Source organism: Sinocyclocheilus rhinocerous, unplaced genomic scaffold, assembly GCF_001515625.1.
Source record: "Sinocyclocheilus rhinocerous isolate Xijiao unplaced genomic scaffold, SAMN03320098_v1.1 scaffold1526, whole genome shotgun sequence".
Lineage (NCBI taxonomy): Eukaryota > Metazoa > Chordata > Actinopteri > Cypriniformes > Cyprinidae > Sinocyclocheilus > Sinocyclocheilus rhinocerous.
This window is the reverse complement of record NW_015645067.1, coordinates 186213-208548: the sequence shown is the minus strand read 5'-3', so window position 1 is coordinate 208548 and position 22336 is coordinate 186213. Positions and strand designations below refer to the sequence as shown.

The following is a 22336-nucleotide window of genomic DNA, read 5'->3' as shown; positions in this document are numbered from 1 at the left end:
GCGACTGCAATAGATGTTTTACAAGAAAATACCATTTCAGTTTTTCTACTTCAACATTTCATGTTTAATTCAATGTGTTACTTGCCATTTATTTGTAATTGTTCGTAAAATTGTAATAGTAATTTCTGTTTTTTTTGTTTGTTTTTTTACCAGCAACATTTTTTTTTTACATAATTTTTTGTCAGTGGTTATTTTTTAAAACTCATACTCAAATGAAATTTTAAACTTTATAAAGATTTTTAATTAAATTAGAATTGTTCAAGATTATTGGATTACATTAATTAAAAAAAATATTAGTCTTTCTTCTTTAGTGCTGTATAATATAAATTATATGAATATAAATATATACATGTAAATATTTTCAAAATATATACTGTGTGTGTACTTATATATACATATATAAAATATACACAGTACACACACATACATTATGTAAACAAAAACGTTTATTTTGGATGCGATTAATCGTTTGACAGCACTATTCTACTTCAAAAATTCACATTTAATTCAGTGTTTTACTTGCCATTACTTTATAATTATTTGTAAGTGAGTGAAAATTTTTCATAAGTAAATCCAACAGCGATTATTTTTTCTACTGCATGAGCAAATCGAATAGCATTGGTCGCCTCAGCAAACTAAATATACAAACTAGAGATAAACCGCTAGCTAAATATTACTTCTGCTTTTTCAGTCATTGAAACGAACTGTTTGAACAAAATGATTTGCTAAAATGACTTTCCAAAGCTAGCATGTAATTACAGCCTCAGCTTGTTTAGTAATAAACCTAACTGAACAATACAATTTGAAAAATATAATACAAAACACAATACAAAAAAGCAATGTCCACACCTTTACTTGTTAAGGGAAAAAAGAGACCTATTACTGGAAAGCTACGGTACTTGGAAAACATCTACACTACTAAACAAAGCAGCATGTCTAATTTTAGCTAGCTACTCCCAAACATGCTTCCACTAGCTCTTTTAGCTTAATAAACATAAAATCTAGATGATATTAGGACAATGTTTTTTCACATGCCGCTAATTACATACGCAAAGGCAGTGTGCTTCACCCTTTCATCACAACTACCCTCCATCTCTCATTAGCTGCCAGCAGCACCTCAAACAACCTCCTGACCCGTGTGAAGGCAAACTCTAATTAAAACTAGTAGACAAGAGTCTTTCAGAGCCGTCTGAGCTCGAATTACAGGGCCAAATATGAGGCTTCTACTGTCTGATGGGAAAGGAGTATTGATTAAAAAGCCACACCGTTCTCTATCCGGCTACTGTCCGGTGAATTAGCATCACCCAGTTCTCTCGACCAAAAAAAAAAAACAGCATTTTTCCATTGGCTCTTTAGATAAAAATCTCTGTCACATTCGTAATGTCACAGTCTTGTTGAAATAATCATCAAAATTACGTGACTTTATGCTGAAAATAGTAACATCTGCCAATGGAGTAAAAAAATACAAATTGTTTTTTTTTTCCCCAAAGTAAATATATCTTAATTTACAAATGGATAGATACTTCAACTATGAAATAAGTAAAAAACAAAAATGAGTAAAAAAAAATAACATTCTTGCAGTAAAAAAAAATAGCAATAATAATACAATTACCAGAAGCAAAAAGCAAAACACAGGCTACAAACAAACTACACCAGGGTCGCATGACTTCAACATCTCCACCATCAAGCTTCCAACAACTCTTTCACTCTTTATTTTCAAACATTTTTGCTGAAAGTTTGAGTTCAAACAGAGTGGAATACAATAATCCGGCCGATCTGATTGGGTGAGTCAGCTGTCAATCAGGGTGGACAAGCCCCACCCTTTGCCCTTATATGGCAACAGCACAAAAAAATTACATTCCAGCCCTGCAGTTCCCTTTCTGATTTTACTTTATTTTTTACTTTAGGATTGTGTATGTGCTCAAGAGGAGCTGAAAGGTATCAGTGCTGCGGTGGGGACCGGGCGGCCTTGGGAAATGTGCAAATTAAAGTCAAGGGGTGACGCAAGTGGTCAAGTGAATGGAGATTATGTGCCTTCATCAAACTGCAAATAAAACACACCCGCACACTTCTTCTTCCTCCTCCTGTGACAAACTCTCATCTCGTCCCTGCGCATGAATAATTCCCTCAGATACTCCAAAAGGAAGAGCTATTAAAATTACATGGGATTGGGGAGAAGCAGATAAAATATTCCTACCTTTCATTTCTTCCCAGTGTACTGTAGCTCTGAGCTGCACGATTAAAGCAGTCTGTTTGAGTTTTCTTCACCTCTTCTACACATTAGCAAACGACATGATATCCAGCCGCAGTAAATATCATCTCTCCGCATATTGGAAAATGTTCTCATTACCATATTTCTGAGTGATGAAAAAGCAGGTCAAATATCCTCAAGGCTCCATGCAAGGAAAACAAGATGTGTCTGAACACTTGTGGAAGGATCAATAGTCTTTAGTCACAGAAGCATGGTTTGCTAATCAGAGGCAGGTGGTGTTCATGGGAGTGGGATGTTTTCATTCTAGAGATCATTTGATTGGTCAAAAGTTTGGCCAGTGGACAAAACACTCCAATTTTAATTTAATGCCATTACAGCTTTAACATTTTTACAGATAAAGGTAATTCTCAGGAAACGGTACTATTAAAAAAATAGTCAAATTTGAGTCAAAAATATATATATTTTTTTTTGTTTGTTTTTTGTTTTGTTTTATATATGTATATATAATTTAACATGAAAGGGTGACCACTTAATTTACAAGAACTTGAGAATTATACTCATTTTATGCCCAAATTAGAAAAATTATGTAAAATATGTACAATTATTAATTTAACAAGAAAATGTGTAAAACATATTCTAAAAAGCATGAAGTATGATAAAAGCATAAAATATTATTTTAATTGCAATTTTAAAAAAAAGAAAAATTTGATTTTTTTAATGTAAGAGCAATAAATGGGATATTGCAAATAAATAAATGAATAGATCATTGTAAAATGTCATTTGCATTACACATGAATAAGTCCGACTAAATAGACTGTGACTAAGTTCAACCAGTGTTGATTTAATTTAACTAAAAACTAGAAAAAAAATATTTGTGTTAATTAAAATAAAGCTGAAAAAATTTAATATTAGATGAAAAACAAACTCTAAAAACTTAAATGAAAAAAAATATATAAATATAAATGTTGTCTTGAAACAAAGTAAGTTGAAGCACTAAAATTACTCAAACTAAACCTGAAATAAAAATTACAGCTAAATAGAAATATTTAAAAAATAGTAATAATAATAAAAATGGCAAATGCACGTCAAAATTCTGATGCAGAAAACAATATGTATTGTGAAAAGTGCTATCGAAATAGATGTGAAATGAACCAAACAAAATTAAATTGAAAACTGAAAACACAAAAAAATGAAAAGCTAAAAAAATATTAATAATACAACTTTACAAATTTTGTCTTGGCACAAACTGAAACAGATTTTGTTTTGTTAGAAGTTTGTTAGAAGTTTGTTCTAAAAATTACTACAATTGTAATAAAAATAAAGCTGATTTTTTAAAATTAAAAAACTGCTAAAATTAAAATGAAAACTGAAAATGTAAATATGAAAGCTAATTCAAATTATTCACAATTGTGACAATAGTATACAAATGGTGCTATCGAAATAGATGTGAAATGAACCAAACAAAATTAAATTGAAAACTGAAAACACAAAAAAATGAAAAGCTAAAAAAATATTAATAATACAACTTTACAAATTTTGTCTTGGCACAAACTGAAACAGATTTTGTTTTGTTAGAAGTTTGTTAGAAGTTTGTTCTAAAAATTACTACAATTGTAATAAAAATAAAGCTGATTTTTTAAAATTAAAAAACTGCTAAAATTAAAATGAAAACTGAAAATGTAAATATGAAAGCTAATTCAAATTATTCACAATTGTGACAATAGTATACAAATGGGCTATTACTGAAACAGGCCTAACACTGCTCAGTTCCATATTATCATGTAAAACTGACACAAATGGCACCATTTCCTGAGAATGAACCGTAAACAATTAATAAAACAAAGATGTACACCTCACATTCATGAAAGAAACAAACAGACCTGCACTTGAACTGTGAAATCAAGAGATGGCTTCTCCTCTGACGAGCTCAACTCACTCATGTGACCGAGAGAAAGCTGCAGAACTTTAAGCCAGTGGGTTGTCATTGACGTCTATAGATCTGTAATGCGCATTGACACTTCCGGTGTACATTTCATGCTTTAATTAGACACCGAAAGCCTCCCGAGGGACTCCAGCACTGAATCTACAACAGCAAATCAACTATTCACACATCTCCGAGGAGGTGGTCGACTCGCTCCTCCGTGCTAATGTTTTTTTTTTCGGTGTCTTTTATCAATAATGTCACCGGCCTAATAAAGCGCGCGAGGCTTTCCCATGAGCCATGTGAGTTCATGCCATCGGTGACTGACACCTCATCCCGTTCTGATCAGAGAGAGAGACGGCACGACTGTCAGCTCACATAAACGCCTGTCGCTGTCACCTACCAGCCCGAATGACGCTGAAAGAGAGACGGAGCAGGAAAGAGAATGAGCGGGAAACACACATTAGCATTCAGGTTAAAGCTAAAAAACGGTGCTGCAGTGATGACGTATTTTTGGAAGTAGGATAGGATTTTTCCATTGGGTTTTAGATTATTGCAAAAAATATAAGCTCTGGGACCAACAAAGGTTTATGATGCTAACACGCTTTGTTCATCATGATAATCTTCACAAATGAGGTCAACTTTTATAAACCTGAAATTTGATGAACTAACCCAGGGTTATTATCGCTAACTAAAACTAAAACATTTCATCACTTGAAATAAAATAAACGTTAACTAAAGAAACTATATGCAACATTTCTTATTTTAATTTAGTTTAACTTGGCATACCTACTAAAACAACTAAGCCTGAAATAAAGATTATAAAAACTATAGAAAAAAATTCTAAAAATGACAAAAACACAACAAAATTACTAAAACGTTGACTAAAATGAAAAAAAAAAACGTAAAAAAAAAACGGACTCAAAATATTAATAAAAAACTATGATAATATCTCAATTATACTCAAATAACTCCATAAACTGCAAAAATGATTTTCTAAAATGTAGTTTTTTTTGTCAAATCTAAGCATTCTTAAATCAAGATACATTTACTTGAAGTAAAAAGTCTTGTTTTCGCAAAAAATCATGACAGTTAAGTTACTTTATGCATAAAACAATAACAAATATCTGCCATTGAAGTAAAAAACAAATAAATAAAAGTCATTTTCCTTTGAATTAAGTTTATTTTTCTTACCCCAATGACATATTTTTCCTTGTTCCTTGCATAAACTGGCAAAATGGTTCATTTAAAGGGGTCATATGATGCTATTCTTGAGTATATGAGTTTACCTGTTCATCCTGATGACGTTTAATGTCCATGACAACCTTTTTCAAGACAAGTAAAAGCTTAAAAAACACAAGGAGGTATTACTGATGTATTTTAGGTTGTTGGACAAAATGTGAAAATGTATTGAGCTTGTGTTCAGCACAGACTTATTCCATTCAAAAAACCCATTACCTCAGGATGAAGGAACCAGAAGTGCTAAAATGCTCCTTTCAGGGTTTTGGCCAGCAAAAATAAGTCATTCCAGCAAAAATGTATAAGGAAAAAAGCAAGCTGAGATGAGGATCGTACAGCAGCCCAAATATTTAACCGCTCGGCCACACGACTCGATATGAGCGCTGCTGTAAATCGCCCGAAAGCCCACAACAGCAAGAAAAGCAATTACAAATTTACAGGGGAAAAGTTCTAAGCCTGCTAAAGGATGTGCACGGATTTCAATCTTGCACGCCGTGAAGACTAGCCTGACCCATAAAGCAAAAATAAGAGCCTGCTCCATCTACAAATCGCCACTCTGTCAATGGGAGAGGTGTTGTTTACCAGCAGGCTCTTGAGGACATGAAGAAGAAGCTTCCTGCACTCTCCATCACGGAGTCATTTTCAGCCAGGCACCAGATTTCACACTCATCTGCTTCGTCCCAGTGGGCTTTACTGTGGGCAGCTAAGACGCTACGCTAGCAGTCACAACAGACTCCAGAGTGCTCCAGATTCACTACTCCAAATGGACATCTAAGTACAAACAATGCCGACTAATATAGGAGCACTTTCTTCAACTGAGTAATGCATGTGTGTGTGTTTGTGTGCATGCTTTTTATTCTTTTATCTATTGCTCAATATTGTAATATCTGTTTTTTTTAAAGGAATAGTAATATTTTGTCCACTCTGAGAAAGAAATGGATTGTAAAAGCTATAAAATGGAAAAACTGCTTTGGCAACACTTGTGTTGTAAAAATGATTACAAAATATGTGTTGAATTGAAACAGTATTTAGTGATTCTCACTGTAAAAAAAAAATCATGTTAAATTGAGAAAATGAATTTAAATTAGATTCAAATTTGCAATCAACCAATCACAGAGTCAGAACAAATCGGATTATATGATATCGATCAATCACATGACACACCAAGAAAGAGGCCATCAAACAGACCAAAAGCCTACTTTTTTATAATTGTTTGACTCCATTTCATACAAAATAAATTTAAAAAATCAAATAAAAAGATTGAAAAAAATGTTTATACATATTCATTCATGTTTAACTCCTACGTTATACAAAGTAAAATAAAAACTAAATAAATACATAAATATTTTCAAAATACATTCATGTTTAAAACCGATTTTATAAGTACAATAAATCATTCAAACATGTAAAAAATACATAAGAAGGAATTTAAAAATATATAATCTCATTTACAAAAATGATTTTAAAAAATCTAAAGTTTTTAAATACTGTATACTATATAAAATATAATTAGATGTGTCATGCATGGACTTCTGGGAATGTTCTTTTTCTGTTTTTCACTATAAATTATACGGTAATCCATAGGTTTTAATTGCAAAACCTAAAATTGACAGTGTTTCACATGAAAAAATTATTTAAAAATGTTTAAAAAATAATAATACATTTAAAAAATGTATTTTTTCAGCACAAATGACTTCTTTTTTTTTTTACAGTCAAATCTGCAGTCTTTGAGAAACTATTTGAACTCTTCATTATTCATTATGTCTTACTTTTACAAAGTATTATAGCTGCCAGACTGAAAAATATATAATGAGCTGTCCTAAAATGCGCTTTTCTTATTTAATTCCAACAACATACTCTTGAAACTGTTGTTTCTGGACCTTTTATTGTTCTGACCTTTACTAGGAAGGACATTTAGAGACTAGGTCTGAACTTTACCTGAATAAACCTGTGCTATACCCCGTATTTTGTGTGTGTGGCTGTGTCTAATGAGATCTCTCCAGCTCGCTGTTGGTTTTGTGCTCGAGTCCATTATCACACTTTTAATTCTCCTCACGGAGGAAATCAACGGGCGGAATCGTTAAGTGGCACCCGTGGCCTCTCGCCCACTCGTCCTCGCTCTCATCCTCACGAGGTTTCCACCCCAGCACAGCATCTGAGAGCCAACGCTCTTCAACCTGAACCGGTGTGCCGCAGGCTGCGTCTGAGAATGAAGTCCCTGAGGACCCACAAATACGTTTAGCCATCAAACCGAGGCAGTATGGCATTGAATGCTGCACAACAATAGACTGGGTTTGTCCCTTTTTAACCCAGCGCTGGGTTATATTTAACCCAGCATTTTTTAGAGTGCAGCTCTTACACTCTTAAAAATGAAGTTTCAAAAGGGTGATGCCATAGAAGAACCATTCTGGGTTCCCTAAAGAACATTTCAGTGAACAGTTCCTAAAATAACCTTTTTTTTCTTAGTGCAAAGAATTTTTTAATAACCTAAAGTACCATTTTCCAGTATAAGGACCTTTTTGTGGAATGGAAACGTTCCTTCACTCTTAACCTTCAACAACCATGGAGCCTTTCCATTCCACAAAAGGTTCTTATAATAGAAAAAAAGTTCTTTAGATTATTACAATGTTCTTCACACTAAGAAAAACATGGTTCTTTTAGGAACTGTTCCCGGAAAGGTTCTTTGAGGAATAAAAAATGGTTCTTATATGGCATCACTGCAAAAAACCCAATTTGGAACCTTTATTTTTAAGAGTGTTGGATGTTAAAAGTTCTTCATACCTTCGTGCAAATTAAGAACCTTTATTTTTTTTAAAGTAAAGAACCATTTTTGGTTCCTCAAAGAACCTTTCAGTGAGCAGTTCTTAAGAGAACCATTTTTCTTATAGTGTGAAGAGCTTTTTAATAATTTAAACCCTTTTCCACTATAAAGAACCTTTTGTTTAACAGAAAGGTTCCATAGATGTTAAAGGTTCTTCATGGAACCATCAATGACAATATAGAACCTCTATTTTTAAGAGTAAGGAATGATTTTAGGTTTCACAAAAAACTTTTTTTCCTTTAGTAGACAGTTCTTAAACTAACTTTTTTAGTGTGAAGCACTTTTTTAATAATCTAAAGAAACTGTTTTACCTATGAAGACCTTTTTGTGCAAAGAAAAGTTTCAATGCATGCTAAAAGTTCTTAAATTCCAATCTTTGGACCTTTATTTTTAAAGGGGTCATATGATGTTGCTAAAAAGAACAGTATTTGGTGTATTTGGTGTAATGAAATGTGTTTATGCGGTTTAAGGTTAAAAAAACACATTATTTTCCACATACTGTACATTATTGTTTCTCCTCTATGCCCCGCCTTTCTGAAACGCGTCGATTTTTACAAAGCTCATTGGTCTGAAAAAGCGAGGTGGGCTCTGATTGGCCAGCTATCCAGTGCGTTGTGATTGGCCGAATACCTCAAGCGTGTGACGGAAATGTTATGCCCCTTGCCATATTGTGATGATGCCCTGTCTGCATTTGTCTGCATTTGTGATCGGAGAAATGACAAACAACAAGCCCTACTCTACACTGTTAGAACGAGCCGTTTTAGGTAGGTGTGGCTGACTCTTAACTTTTATGAAGAATATCTCTTTGGATTTGAGACTTTAGTCTTTGCAACTTTACAGATCTTCTTTATGCACCAAGAGCTTGAAACACTCCAAAGAGAAAGAAAAAATTGAAATCGCATCATATGACCCCTTTAAGAGTTAAGAACCATTTGTGGTTCCTGGAGCTTTTTAATAATCTGAAGAACCTTTGTTTTCACTACAAAGAACCTTTTATGGAATGAAGAGGTTCCATGGATGTTAAGGGATGTTCATGGAACCATAGATGCCAATAAGAAGCCTTTATATTTAAGAGTGTATAGTTTTGAATAGAGAGAAAATAATGCTACAAAGTAAATTTAATTTTTGACGTTCACTGGATTATTCAAAAATAGGCATTACCTTATGAATGCATTTTCACATTTAATTTCCAGCACTATATATAGCATAAAACATGCATTCAGCTGTGCACAGATGGTTCGAGCCAAGAAGATGCAATTTAATAGATTTCGGGAAGGTGCAAAGTTTTATTGGCCTCATGCGTCGATGCCAATGATTTTCAGCTTGCAAGAAAACCCATCTGCTGAAATTAACTTAAGAGCGCTGGTTCAATAAAAGAAGAAAAAAAAACTTTATGAAAATGCCAACTTCATTACACAATCTATTATAGCGTAGAGCCAGGCGAGTGATTTATGCCGTGGCCGTGGTCTAAATAAGCCACGGAAGAGCGCGGTTGATTCTGACCTTTGCATAAACACGCAGAGACTAACGATAACGGTCTCGCTGACTCAACCCAACATAATGTGCATCTGTTGGTTAATTACATTTTAATCTAATTGTTGTCTTTCTAGAGTTATGAAGCATAAAATCGATTCATAATTCACGGGCTGTTCTTGTTGAAATGCGACGCATTAGTCTTTCTCTTTAACTTCAAACTGAGATGCAGAGCGAATTTATAAAAAACATTTACACTCGCCAATTTAGCTCTCAGCATGACTCTGATGTGATTTTACCTTTGTTCTCTTACATCTGGGCAAAACCTCAAGTAAAAGCCGCCGTGGCTGAATGGACAGGGCGACATGTTGCTACTGGATAAACAAGTAATCTCAATGCCTGTGGCTTGTAATTGAATCAAGCTTCCAGAGGCACAAAGGTTGGTGTGTTTCAACACAATTGTGAATGACGCTCTATTGATCCAGCTGTATTTTGCACATCGCCGTCAAAAACCATCCAGACCCCTTTTACTCACACCTAAGATAAAACGCTGAAATGAGTCTCGCTAAAAGCTGCCATAAAAGTAATCTATCTGTAATAATAGAGTCCTAGTAGTGTGCTATTTGCAAAAATCTGAACAATAATGTTAGGATGTGGAAAAACTCTTAAGGATTGACAAGTAAATCAATAAACCGACAATAAAGTGTTTCCTCTTTCTCTCAAAATCCGCACACAAAACAGCCGTGTTGCACATTTAACAAGTTCATAAAATTTTAATTCCCTCAATGTTTACATGAACTTACATGGAAACTCCAGTTACAACACAAATCCTATTCTCAGCAGCTTTTGTATTACAAATAAATGATTGCTACAGTCAGAACAAAATCATTATTATTTTAGTCTATCTTGAAAGAGTTCAATCTGAATGCACAATGAATGCAGAGTTTTGGGGCCTGACTTCATGAATATGCATGCCGATTGTTTGGCAATGAATGAAATATTGCTAAAAATTGTTAAATAAAGCACTGATGGAAGTGTTGGGATCTGTTCCAAAACCTAGGGAACCTAGCGATTTTATAGGCATCGTACGTCTTCTCATGTATCTTCTTTTTTGCCAATTTAAAAAACGGCTTTACAAGTACTTGCTGATAAAGCAATCCCAAAATGCATTGCAAATTGACAGTTTTACTCAATTTTCATGTGTTGTGCATTTAAGGTATAAGCTATTTTGCTTATTACCACATTATTAGTTTAGCATCCTAGTAAGTAGTGTCATTTGTGTGCCAATGCACTTCAGGTCAGACGCTTGTGTGAGGTTGCTGCCTTCGAAGACAGCCAGGCAGTAGAAAGCAAGGCAGCTTACTACAATTTACAGTCAATATAATACACAACGGCATTATGTGTGTGCGAGTATGAGCCCTTCCTCTTTCACTCTGCCAAACACCAAATGGAGGCACTTCATAGCCCTCAGAAATCTCATGTGGTAAGACCCCACCTGCAGGGTTGCCCTGATAAATCACCTTCCCAATGAATCGCATCTGAATTGCACCTGCAGTGCGCTGGGACCGTCAGAGGAATGGAAATCAGGGGACTAACAGCCTGTGGCCCTCCTCTCGCTAGGCATGCTAATGCTGTAGCGATTACCTAAACAGGAGTTCTGCCGGGGAACTCCATCTGTCCCATTCAGAATCACTATGCGTTGGCATGAGCCCCTGTTCACGGTGATGCAGGCACTCTCGGTAGACGAGAACATCTCATATACTGCCATTCACATACATACACGTGTTTTCAGTGGCTAAATGAATGACAGCGGCTAAACATACTGCAGGCATGCTTATCAAGAGCAACATGTTTTAAAATGCCATTTAAAGTGTCATGAAACCCCCAGTCAGTTTTCACCACATAATTCTGGAGCGTAGGCATGGAAAGTAGGCTCTTTGGTTTGGTTTTTATTTACAGTTAACAATTTAGCAAACTGTTTTATCTAAATCGACAAAATTTCAATCTGCAACAATACACAAATATGCAAAGGTCATTTTTATCTGTAATTTAAAGTGCTAAAAAACTCAATTTTCATTTGAACCGTTTCAAATATAGAGCATTGATCCTTAGATAATTGGTCCGATCTTTTGACACATTCACAGTAGGAAATGAATGCCGTTCGCGATGCCAAGTGTCAGACTGCATCTAGTTTCATATGAGCCACAGTCCATAACTCTAGAAACTCTCTAGTCTAGCAAGCAAATACATTTGCAGCCAATGCTTCTGAACATTTAAAAAACGCCAAAGGGATAAAGCCACAGATTCTCATAAATAATAATAAAGGACTGTTGTTGTATAGGAATACTATCGCAGCCAGCCATTTCATATTCAATAGCGTTCACTCTAGTGCTCTTTTTGTATCTAATACCCTAGCATTTCACAGGCCTTTAAGTGGCATTCCTGTTGAGACCAAGCACATACACAGCCACATGCACATTTACTTGCTCAACACCCAAGACAATGTCTCTTCTAATCGTGTTTAGCGTGATTGCTTCCTGATATCAAAGTCTGACATCTGACATGGTGTTACAGAAAAAGATCTGTGCTTGCAGTATGGGACATGCGTCATTTACTGCGGATGGGTCGTTCGGCACAACGTGTCTACATCAATCAGTCAAATCGCGGTCAGCTAATGAGTGTGGCATAAACAGCAGAGAGTTTCATTAACATTGTGTGGTTAATTGGCACAGGGCGGCTGTGAGTTGTTCCTATGACAACTACAATGAGCAGTCGGCCAGAAGTGTTATTTAGAATGCTTATTAAACATGAACAAGTAAAAATCTATTGTTGTCAAGAGGCCACATCAGTCTACAGATATGGATATAACTCCTTATGGGACATGCAGCCCATTGCCATAGGATTCCTAGAATCTTCTGGAAGCGTGGTGTTGTTCTAGCAAAGACTAGATTGTAACAGGTTGCCACTGCTGAACTTTAGCTGTTTACATCCATAAACAACAGCAGAAAAAAGCCCCCTGGTTCCCTTAATTTCCACTGACAAGCATAGCAAAATGCCAGAGTTCATTTCGCTGTCGTATTTGCCCAGAAACAGTGATCGTCCTGCTGGGTAGGGAGACGTACATTTAGACTCTAATAGAGTTTGGGCGGCATCATTCTACAAAATCATCCTGCCTTGAGGTTCTTCCAGGTCAACATGCACACACACTCTGTCACAACAACATATTTCAAACAACGGTAGTTTGAGTTATGTGAGGTCACCTGTGGTTATGAAGACCTTGAAAAGCAACTGGAAAAGACTTAGAAAGTAAGCTAGCAGAAACTTATCCAAAGAGACTTGCTTTGCACAAGAGGACAATATCCCCAGGCAACCTAGGGTTAAATACTTTGTTCAAGGATACAATAGTCATGTATTGCTTCTTGTGCCATTTTTACCTGCAATCTTTTGGCTCCTAATCAAGATTGTTAACCACTACATTACACTACCACTACGACCCGACAATTTTGTCAAACTTGGCAAATATGGGCTGGTCTTGATTGTAGGTTTTAATCTACACCCTTTCCAGCCCAGACTATTCACACCTACACTGTACTATAACCATCATTCACAACAGCTACAGACTACACCCCATTTACAGGCCCCAGAAGGGCTAGTTTAGACCACTTATGGTACATTCATACAGAGCGTCGGCGTCAACGCCTCTCGTTATTACTGTTTTCCATGTTCGTGGAGTAAATATTTTTACATGGCTTTTTAAAGCCGGTGTTTTTCGTATACGTTTGGCCAATCAGCGTACACTTACATCACTGGTAGTTCCTACAGAACTGTTTTAGACCCTGCTCTGAAGTAACAGCTAGTTCCCCCAAACAGAGTTCCTTGAACTAAATACGTTCCTGGTTCCTGCCAAAAAGCGGGTACTTCCGCAAATAGTTCTAGGAACTATGAAACTATGAGTAATGTTACACTATACTGAAACCACCATTCACAACAACTGCAGACTTTGTCCCATTTCCAAGTTTAGACTTCTTATGGGACCCTTCTTACCTCAAAGGGAGTTAGCAAACATGATGGAGACATATGCCCCAATGACCCCAACAATTTCATCACACTTGGCAAATGTGGGCTGGTCTTGATTGTAGGTTTCAGTCTACACCCTTTCAATACCCAGCCCAGACTGTTAACAACTACTCTGTACTATAACCACCATTCTTAACAGCTACAGACTGTCCCATTCCCGGGCCCCAGAAGGGCAATGCTAGACCTCTTATGGGACCCTGCTTACCTCAAAGAGCCTCATTATGTTGGTGAAAATGATCAAGACATTTGCCATGATGACCCAAAAATGTTGTTGAACTTGGCAAATATGGGCTGGTCTTGATTGTAGTTTTCAATCTACATCTTTTCAAAGCCCATTCCAGATTGTTAAGCACTACACTACACTGTAGCCCCATTCACAACAGCTGCAGACTTTACCCCATTTCCAGTCCCCAGAAGGGCAGTGTTAGACCACTTATATAACCCTGCTTACCTCAAACAGCCTCATAATGTTGGCAAACATGATGGAGATACATTTGCCATAAAGACCCCAGCAATTTTGTCAAACTTGCCAAATATGGGCTGGTCTTGATTGTAGGTTTCAATCTACATCTTTTCAAAGCCCATTCCAGATTGTTAAGCACTTCACTACACTATAACCCCATTCACAACAGCTGCAGACTTTACCCCATTTCCAGTCCCCAGAAGGGCATTGTTAGACCACTTATATAACCCTGCTTACCTCAAACAGCCTCATAATGTTGGCATTATGGAGGTACATTTGCCATAAAGACCCCAGCAATTTTGTCAAACTTGGCAAATTTGGCCTGGTCTCAATTGACCAACAGTTACAGGCTACTCCCCACTCCCACATCTCAAACAGTTACATCCTTGGCAGTTATGGGCTGGTCTCGATTTTAGGAATCAGCCTGCACCCTTCTACACCCAGCCCTGATTATTGTCCACTACACTACGTAACATCCATCGTTGACAAGAACCAGATTATGAACCCCACTCCCAATCCCAAGAAGGACAAGTTGAGCCTTCTTACCTTAAAAAGCCTCAAGATGTTGGCAACCATGATGGAGACAGAGCTGGCAGCCGCACCAATGACTCCAACGATTTTATCTGGCTTGGCAAATATGGGCTGGTCTCCATTGGCACAGCGTACATCCGAACCGTCACGCTCAATGAGAGCTTGTACAAAGGTAAGCGACTGCTCCAGGGCGTAGGTGTCCCGCGAGCAGGTGTCCAGGATACGGGCCCCCAGCGTCACGTTGGGCAGCAGCTCTGGGTCTTTGTTGATGAGGTCAATGGCAAACAGCATTGCCTCCAGTCTGTGAATACCCTTCTCCTTCTTTAACTCCCCGCAGGGAACGCCACGCTCACCCCGGGCGTGAACCGGAAACAGGCCACCCAGGATGATGTCGCCATCTAGACGGATAGAGTGGGCATACTCAACAGTTGGTGTCTCCACCCGCTGGAGGGAGACTGGCAACCAGTAGCAGAGGAAGAGGAGGAGCTGGTATTGAGTCCGACTTATGCGTACAAGATCCATATCCACAGGGACGTTGGGGACAATGTGAGGAAATGTAGGTCCAAAAATTCCAGGTGGTGGGATTAAGGGCTAATGGGGCAGCAGACGGACGGAAACATCCATGCCCATTTCAAAGCTGAAGTTGTGCATTCTGACCATTTAGAGTGTGACCACAGGAATTTCTCATGGGGCAAAAATGTCTGGCGTACATGTCATGTGACTGGTAACAGGTGATATAAGGAGATGCAACAACGTCAAACAAGTGCCTTTCCAAATCAAGCTCCAAAACTCTCACATCTTCAGAAGCATCTAAAGAAAAGAAAACATTGTATGAGTAGCTTCACAAAGAGAAAATCAAACATGAGTCAGGCACAATATATGCAAGCAACAAAGCAAACTCATCAAACACACGGACATCTTGACAGGGAGGAAATTACATCACATTCATTTGGAGCTCAGTGTGGTCTTTCATTTCTGCCTCACAGAAAAAAAATCAAGGCCGTCTTCTCTAACATTTGCATAGACAACCAAAGATCTTCAGAAGCATCTAAAGAAAAGAAAACATTGTATGAGTAGCTTCACAAAGAGAAAATCAAACATGAGTCAGGCACAATATATGCAAGCAACAAAGCAAACTCATCAAACACACGGACATCTTGACAGGGAGGAAATTACATCACAGTCATTTGGAGCTCAGTGTGGTCTTTCATTTCTGCCTCACAGAAAAAAAATCAAGGCCGTCTTCTCTAACATTTGCATAGACAACCAAAGAAATTTCGCAATGAGAGGAAATGTGCCTATTTGTGGACAATAGAGCTGTCGGTTTGATTTTTACAGTTCAACCTTGTGGAATGTAGTGGGACAGAGGGTAATCAAGGAGAGTTATGGCAGATTGATCTTCACAACAGTTTTTTTGTCAGGATCCACAGATATAGTAATTTGGGCCAATGCAGATAGACCGTAATTATAATGTTAATTTTTACTGGTATTATACACTATATTTTTCATTCAAAAGCATTTGAAATTAACTTTATGGTTTTAAAATGACATGTTATGTATCTGGAGAAGTATATGCTCTTGATACAAATATTGCACTCTGTCTTTCCCTGTGGGCTATCCTACAACAATCCACATTTCTTTCATTTTAGCCAAACCACACTAAGCTCCAAAATGACGGCTGCTGATTTACACTGTTGTTGGCACACATCAAACACCTGAAACAGTACAGAGAGAACCTCTCGTGAAACACCTCCGCATCCCCACTCTACACTGGAGAGCCATTGTTACGTTACGCACAACCTTGCGCTTCAGAGAGACACATGCTGCGCAATCTGCCGCCTCCGTGCGCCAAGAGCATCACTCTACAACGTAAAGGAAGTCCATTGCACACTTCCGAGTGTGATTCTGCACTCCTGGTGAGCCACAAATGCCACTGAAATTCCCACATTAACCCAGACACTATAGATTACGCAGGAAAAATCCCATAATTTCCCCTGGATCTTACTGTGAACTTTATATACTACCTTAAAAACAGCACTTCCCACTCTATACTGTTTTATTTTAGTCTGTTCTATAACAATGACTCCCTTCTATTCTAACGACTCTGTTCTGTCTTAATGATTCTATATTGCTGTATTGTATTCTAAATGACTCCGTTCTGTTCTGTTATGTTCTATACGGCTCTATTCTAATGACTATTCCATTTTTCTACTCCATACATATTCGGGGAAGACCAGTGCGCATTGGTTTCTCGAGTGCAGAGACTGCCTGTTTGAATCGAATGTATTTGCATATATGATAGTATATGTGCATATGCATAATTGGATTTGTTTCAGCCTAATATTCTACTCCTTTGCACGAATTAATCTCTATATGAGAGCTCGGGTCTTTCCTCTCTTCTGTCGTTATATCAGAGACAGATGGAGTTTTTACCCTGGCAGACGCAGTGTGTCCCATTTCTCTTTTTAATTTACACGATTCAGTATGTGTCAAGCAGAACCATCTTCTACTGGAGATCCCATTATATTTCCACCAAGAGAGCCTGTCTCATAGGAATCCAGAGCTCTTTCTCTCTCTTACAACTGTAGTTGGAAAAAAACAAGCGTATGCTTCTCCAAAAACAGTCGCGTGCAATTTGGAGTTTATAGTCTGTAAATGCAACTCGTGAGAAAGACATGAGACGTTTAAAAATTCACAGCCTATACATTAATCACGCACATTTCTGGTTGATAATTCTGAATTTATGAGAGAAATAAACTGTACAAACCCAGCAGTCCATGTGTATGAATCAGCATGCATGCATGCGTGTGCATTTACGCACATTCCTTTGATGCAATGCAATGCAATGATTCACACAGTCTAATCAACACAGCCTCTGCAATCTTCTTCAGTTCTTTATATACATCACGAATGCGCAAGAATTGTCTCATTAAAAGCGCAACTATTTTTTCTGAAGCAATAAAGTGATCTTAAGTGACTATTGTCATCTTATAAAACACAAACAAGCTCTAAAGAAACAACTGTGACATTCATTTACGATTCACAATAAAACAATGATCTTTTAGATCAGTTTTCGTACTCTAAAGATATTCATGAGCAGCATTTCAAACTGTATTTTCTTTGATAGTATAATACTTGCAGCATAAGAATACCATTTTAAAGCATACTAATATGAAAGTGCAGTAGATGTGAGATCTTACCTTCTTTCTGCTCTCAGAAGCTGGTTTGTGGTGCTGAAATGAACAGCGCATCACCAAAATCCTCCCTGTGATTGTGATTGCTCTCTCACTCTCTCTCTCTCACACACACACACACACACACCCCCTCTCTCTCTTCCGTGCATCACATGCAATCTTAAATGAAACATGCTCTCATTTCAGAAGGAAAATTCTCAGGAACGTTTGCTCAGAATGATTAAGGGAACACCCCTTCGTGTGCACAAAAATAGACGCAGAAGTGCAGGAATAAAGGAGAGGGTAAACGCAGGAATGTGACGATCCTAACATTTTGGATTTCGCATTCAAATAAACAGACTATCTACTTCTAGAAACTGCATTAACACTTCGGTTTTGAATGCTAATTCAGTTAAATATTACCGAATTATGATGCCTTGTGTTTTTTGGATGTACTCTAAATTATCCTAAAGCTCAATGGACAAAATCCAACTCAATTTATTAATTCAATGAGTCTGAATGCAAACAATTACTAATAGTTCCTAACAATTTTCAGCGCGTAATGGCAAATACTATTTATATATTCAATCATTATTTAAGCCATTTTAGATCGACCATCTGCTACTAACCAAAGTCACATCTGAACAAATTGAACTTGTATTTCCAAACAGAAAAACTGATTTTGGGGAATGCCAGATTTGGCTGTAATACACTTGCTGGTTTATAAATAGTGCACTATTGCCCTCTAGTGGTATAAAAATACTTGATCAACCTAAATTATTTACTACATCACTCTTTGGGATTTAATCATCTTTAGCCTTTCTATAAATAGAATCAATAATACATTTAAAGTCTCATTTTATATATAGAATCACAATAATGTTATGTGTAAAACCATATTTTGATGAAAAAAAAAATCTCAAACCTCTTTTAGTTCTGTCACAAACTCCTGGTTTGGAAATACTGTTATATGATAACACGAGATGCCGTTATACATAACTTTAAAAAAAACATCAATGCACATAGTCAATTTCTCTGTTTATTGTTGGTCAATACATTCATTTTAACAATGAGAAATAAAACTTCTACCAACGTTTATCCGTCAAGCCTCCGGAAGGCTAAAAAAAGATTCTTGGATCTACAGATTTGCACAGTGAATGCTTGTGAAGACCTGTTTACCTTTCTGTAAAATCTTAAGAGACAAATGAGGAGAGAAATATAATGAAAGAAGCATCTAAAACTGATAGGAGATGAATTAATCAAAGAACTGCAGCGAAAAGGCAACTAAAAAGATCTCATAGAAAGCATTTAACATTTGCCTGCAGTTCATATAAGGACAATTGGTTGTCTTCCTCAAAGCATGTGCTTGTTCAAACATAAAAGATCCCTTTCCCTTAATATAACTGAAGTAGTATCTGAGTTCATGACGGTCCAGTGGTCTTCAGTGTCCACTGTTTTCTCAGTAACAGAAAAGACAGACATCCAGATCTTACTCCATACACTGCACTGAATACTAATGAGCCAGATGGGTGTCAATAGCTGACGTTCAGCTGCTGTCTGCAGGAGTTCAATGCCATCTCGCCAAGAGCATGTGTGCCTTGAAGCTCCACCTGAGGCTGAACCTGCTACAACAGGATCCTGGAACAAACGTCTACTTGGTTTTGGATGGAAATGTCAAATCTTATTGATGGCAGCGGGGGAATGAAAAGCATATGTATTTCCTCTCATATCTGAGAGTGGTCAGAAGCCCTCATAAATGGTTAATAGAGTGCAGCTGAAAATATTGTACTGTTACATTGACATACATTCTCCTGTATGGACAATGGAAAAGCTCTTAACACACACTTAGCCCACACACATCTCTGAGGGTTTCTTATACCCCACTTATGTTTTAAAGTTTTTTTGTTAACTTTTTGTAGTACAGCAATGTTTCTTTGACTTTTTTTAGTGGTTCTGATTTTCCTTGTGACTCTCACTGTCCAGTATGTCTTTCCACAGTTGCTGCAAGTCCAGTTTGCTGTCAGAAGATATCTAATAAAGAGAGACAAAAGGAGACACAAAATACTATCATAACATTATCAAGGATTTGTAGAGAGTTAGCATGATGTCTCAGACATGGTAATACCACATTATGAGAGGATACCATGATATTCTTTAAAGTGTCTTGGAGTACATTGTAAGTTCCTGGTCAGTTAAACTGATTTAAACAGTTCACAATATATATATGGGATGCACCAAAGTTAAAACTCTGGCTGATACCAGTAAGCCGATAATTGCTTTCATGTTATGCTATTTTGTCTGAATGAATAAAAAAAAATCCAACATTATAAAGTAAAATTAAACATTTTAAATTCTACAAGTAAATTTAGGCACTACAACATTATTATGAAAAACCGATATTCATTTTTAGATTTGCTAAAGATTATATTTAAGAGGGTTATTAAATTATTTTTAAATATTTTCTTTCTCATTATCTCACTTTAAGTTAATCTAAATGTAAAAATGCTCAATTTAAAAATATATATAATTAAATAATATGCCGTCCGATATGGTACCGATATATCGTGTCTCCCTACGATAAAGTGCAAGAGACTGTGAGCAGCTGAATGGTTTCCACTGAATGGACTCCAGTACATTATCACTTAAGCAACTCTCTGCCACATGTCGACTGGGAGCGGGCGGTAATCCAGCCTTCATGTGTTTTCATGTTACATATAACTTACTGCAACCCAGAGACAAACACAAGGAATAAGACCCAGAGGAACAAGTGAAATGCTAACTGTCAGACTGACATATGGACCTCTATCACAGGGAGAAAATGGGGCATTAATGGGGAAAAAAGCAAGTCAAAAAATGGACATGTATACCCAAGGCAACTCTGTCACCCTTATTTGAAGATCAGAGAGCTTCTCTTGTCTCTCCGGTCCTGTGACAGAACGGCATGATTAATACAGCCCGGCTGAGCAGAGCGCTGTTTCCAAGGACACGGGTGAGTTATCTTAATTGCTTCTTAAAGAAGCCCCCCTCACCGCTCAACTGGCACCCCAAGGGCTCTTTAAACCTTGAGGTGAGACCGGGGCGGCCTAATTTCCGGGGCCTTGCTGTGGCATCCATGCTTCATTCTTCCGTGCAGGAAGTCCACCCTGGGATTTCTCTCATTCATTAACAGCAAGGCTGTGGCAGCAACCCACCAGCCAAAGCACAATTCCTTTCTCCCGCTGCAACACACCATCTGCTGTACCATCGAAGTTCAGAAAACAGGAAACAGCTGCACACAACCTAGTGAGCTGCCTACCTAGACAGCCTTTTAAGGCATCATAAACTCACTCCCAACTAAGCATCAGGATTTAAACTAAAGGTAGGTAGCATTACACTGTTGACTTCTAAAATGTTTTAGCCAGATCAAAGGCAGAATTGCATACGGTTTTTGCAAAGAAGGCAATTGCAGAATGCACTGTGATGATGTAATCTGGCTTCTAAGATGTTTTGATCAAATTCGAAGGCAGAACTATGTATCTTTTGCCAAGAAGGCAACTGCAGAATGCATTGCAATGAGCTAACTGAAAAGTGAAAGTTGGTGAACAATGCAGGAGAAATGTCAACAATAAATACTAGTATTTTATTCAATGCCTAGGGCCATGTCCACACATACACAGGGTATTTTTATATAGTTTTTCCTTCTTCCATTTAAAAAAAAATCTCCGTCCACATGAAAACACAAACGCATGCTATGAAGCACTGTCAAGAGCATGCCAAACCAAGGTGGCGATATAATCTCAAACGTAAAGCCATGTTGGCCAATCAGAAGCCTGAAAAAGTTTCCAGTAGGCGGAGATAACAGTAGTGATGGTGAGATGAAGCCTCATGAAGCATTGAAGCTTTTCAGCCAAGTGGTTCAAAAAAGGGTTCATTTCTCGAGGCTTAATTTGCTCACACTACCACCTGGTGGCCAAAGAGTGTAAAACAATCAGATACATTACAGATGACCTGATGTGCTCTGTGATGCACTGTATTTTGCGCCAGTTAAGGCTTACAAATAATGGTGAATTTCCACATAGACTAATCTATTTATATGAATAAAATGTGTGTTTTCTAGTGGTATATAATGATTGTATAACATAATATAACATAACTGTGTAATAAACGTATTGGCTTGAAATGAATGGGGCTATCAAATGTGTGTAAATGAAGTCTTTGCTCATAATAGGCAGGAGGGGCAATATTATTGGTCTAAAACTGGAAAGTGACTGGGTTTAACAGGGCAGAGGACTGTGAATTTACAAGATTTGAACTGCTTCCTGAACCAGTCTGGCCAAGCGAGGTTTTGAACGTCATCAATGACATCATTGCTCTAAAGCGATACAAGCCTCGATACGCGCTTCACTGAAAGCTGCCGGGATTTCTCGACACACGCTCCGAAGCCTCG

General features: G+C 37.3%; 1 long non-coding RNA gene and 1 pseudogene across 1 annotated transcript in view; both read right to left on the bottom strand.

Moving 5' to 3' along the window:
* Positions 1-14671: 14671 nt before the first annotated feature.
* On the bottom strand, positions 14672-17992 carry LOC107705333 (metabotropic glutamate receptor 8 pseudogene; annotated as a pseudogene).
* A 944-nt stretch (positions 17993-18936) lies between these two features.
* LOC107705335 (uncharacterized) overlaps positions 18937-22336 on the bottom strand; it is a 5371-nt gene continuing 1971 nt past the window's right edge. Inside the window, exon 2 of the long non-coding RNA XR_001636061.1 lies at positions 18937-19941. This is a non-coding gene — a long non-coding RNA (uncharacterized LOC107705335). The remainder of the gene's footprint in view (positions 19942-22336) is intronic.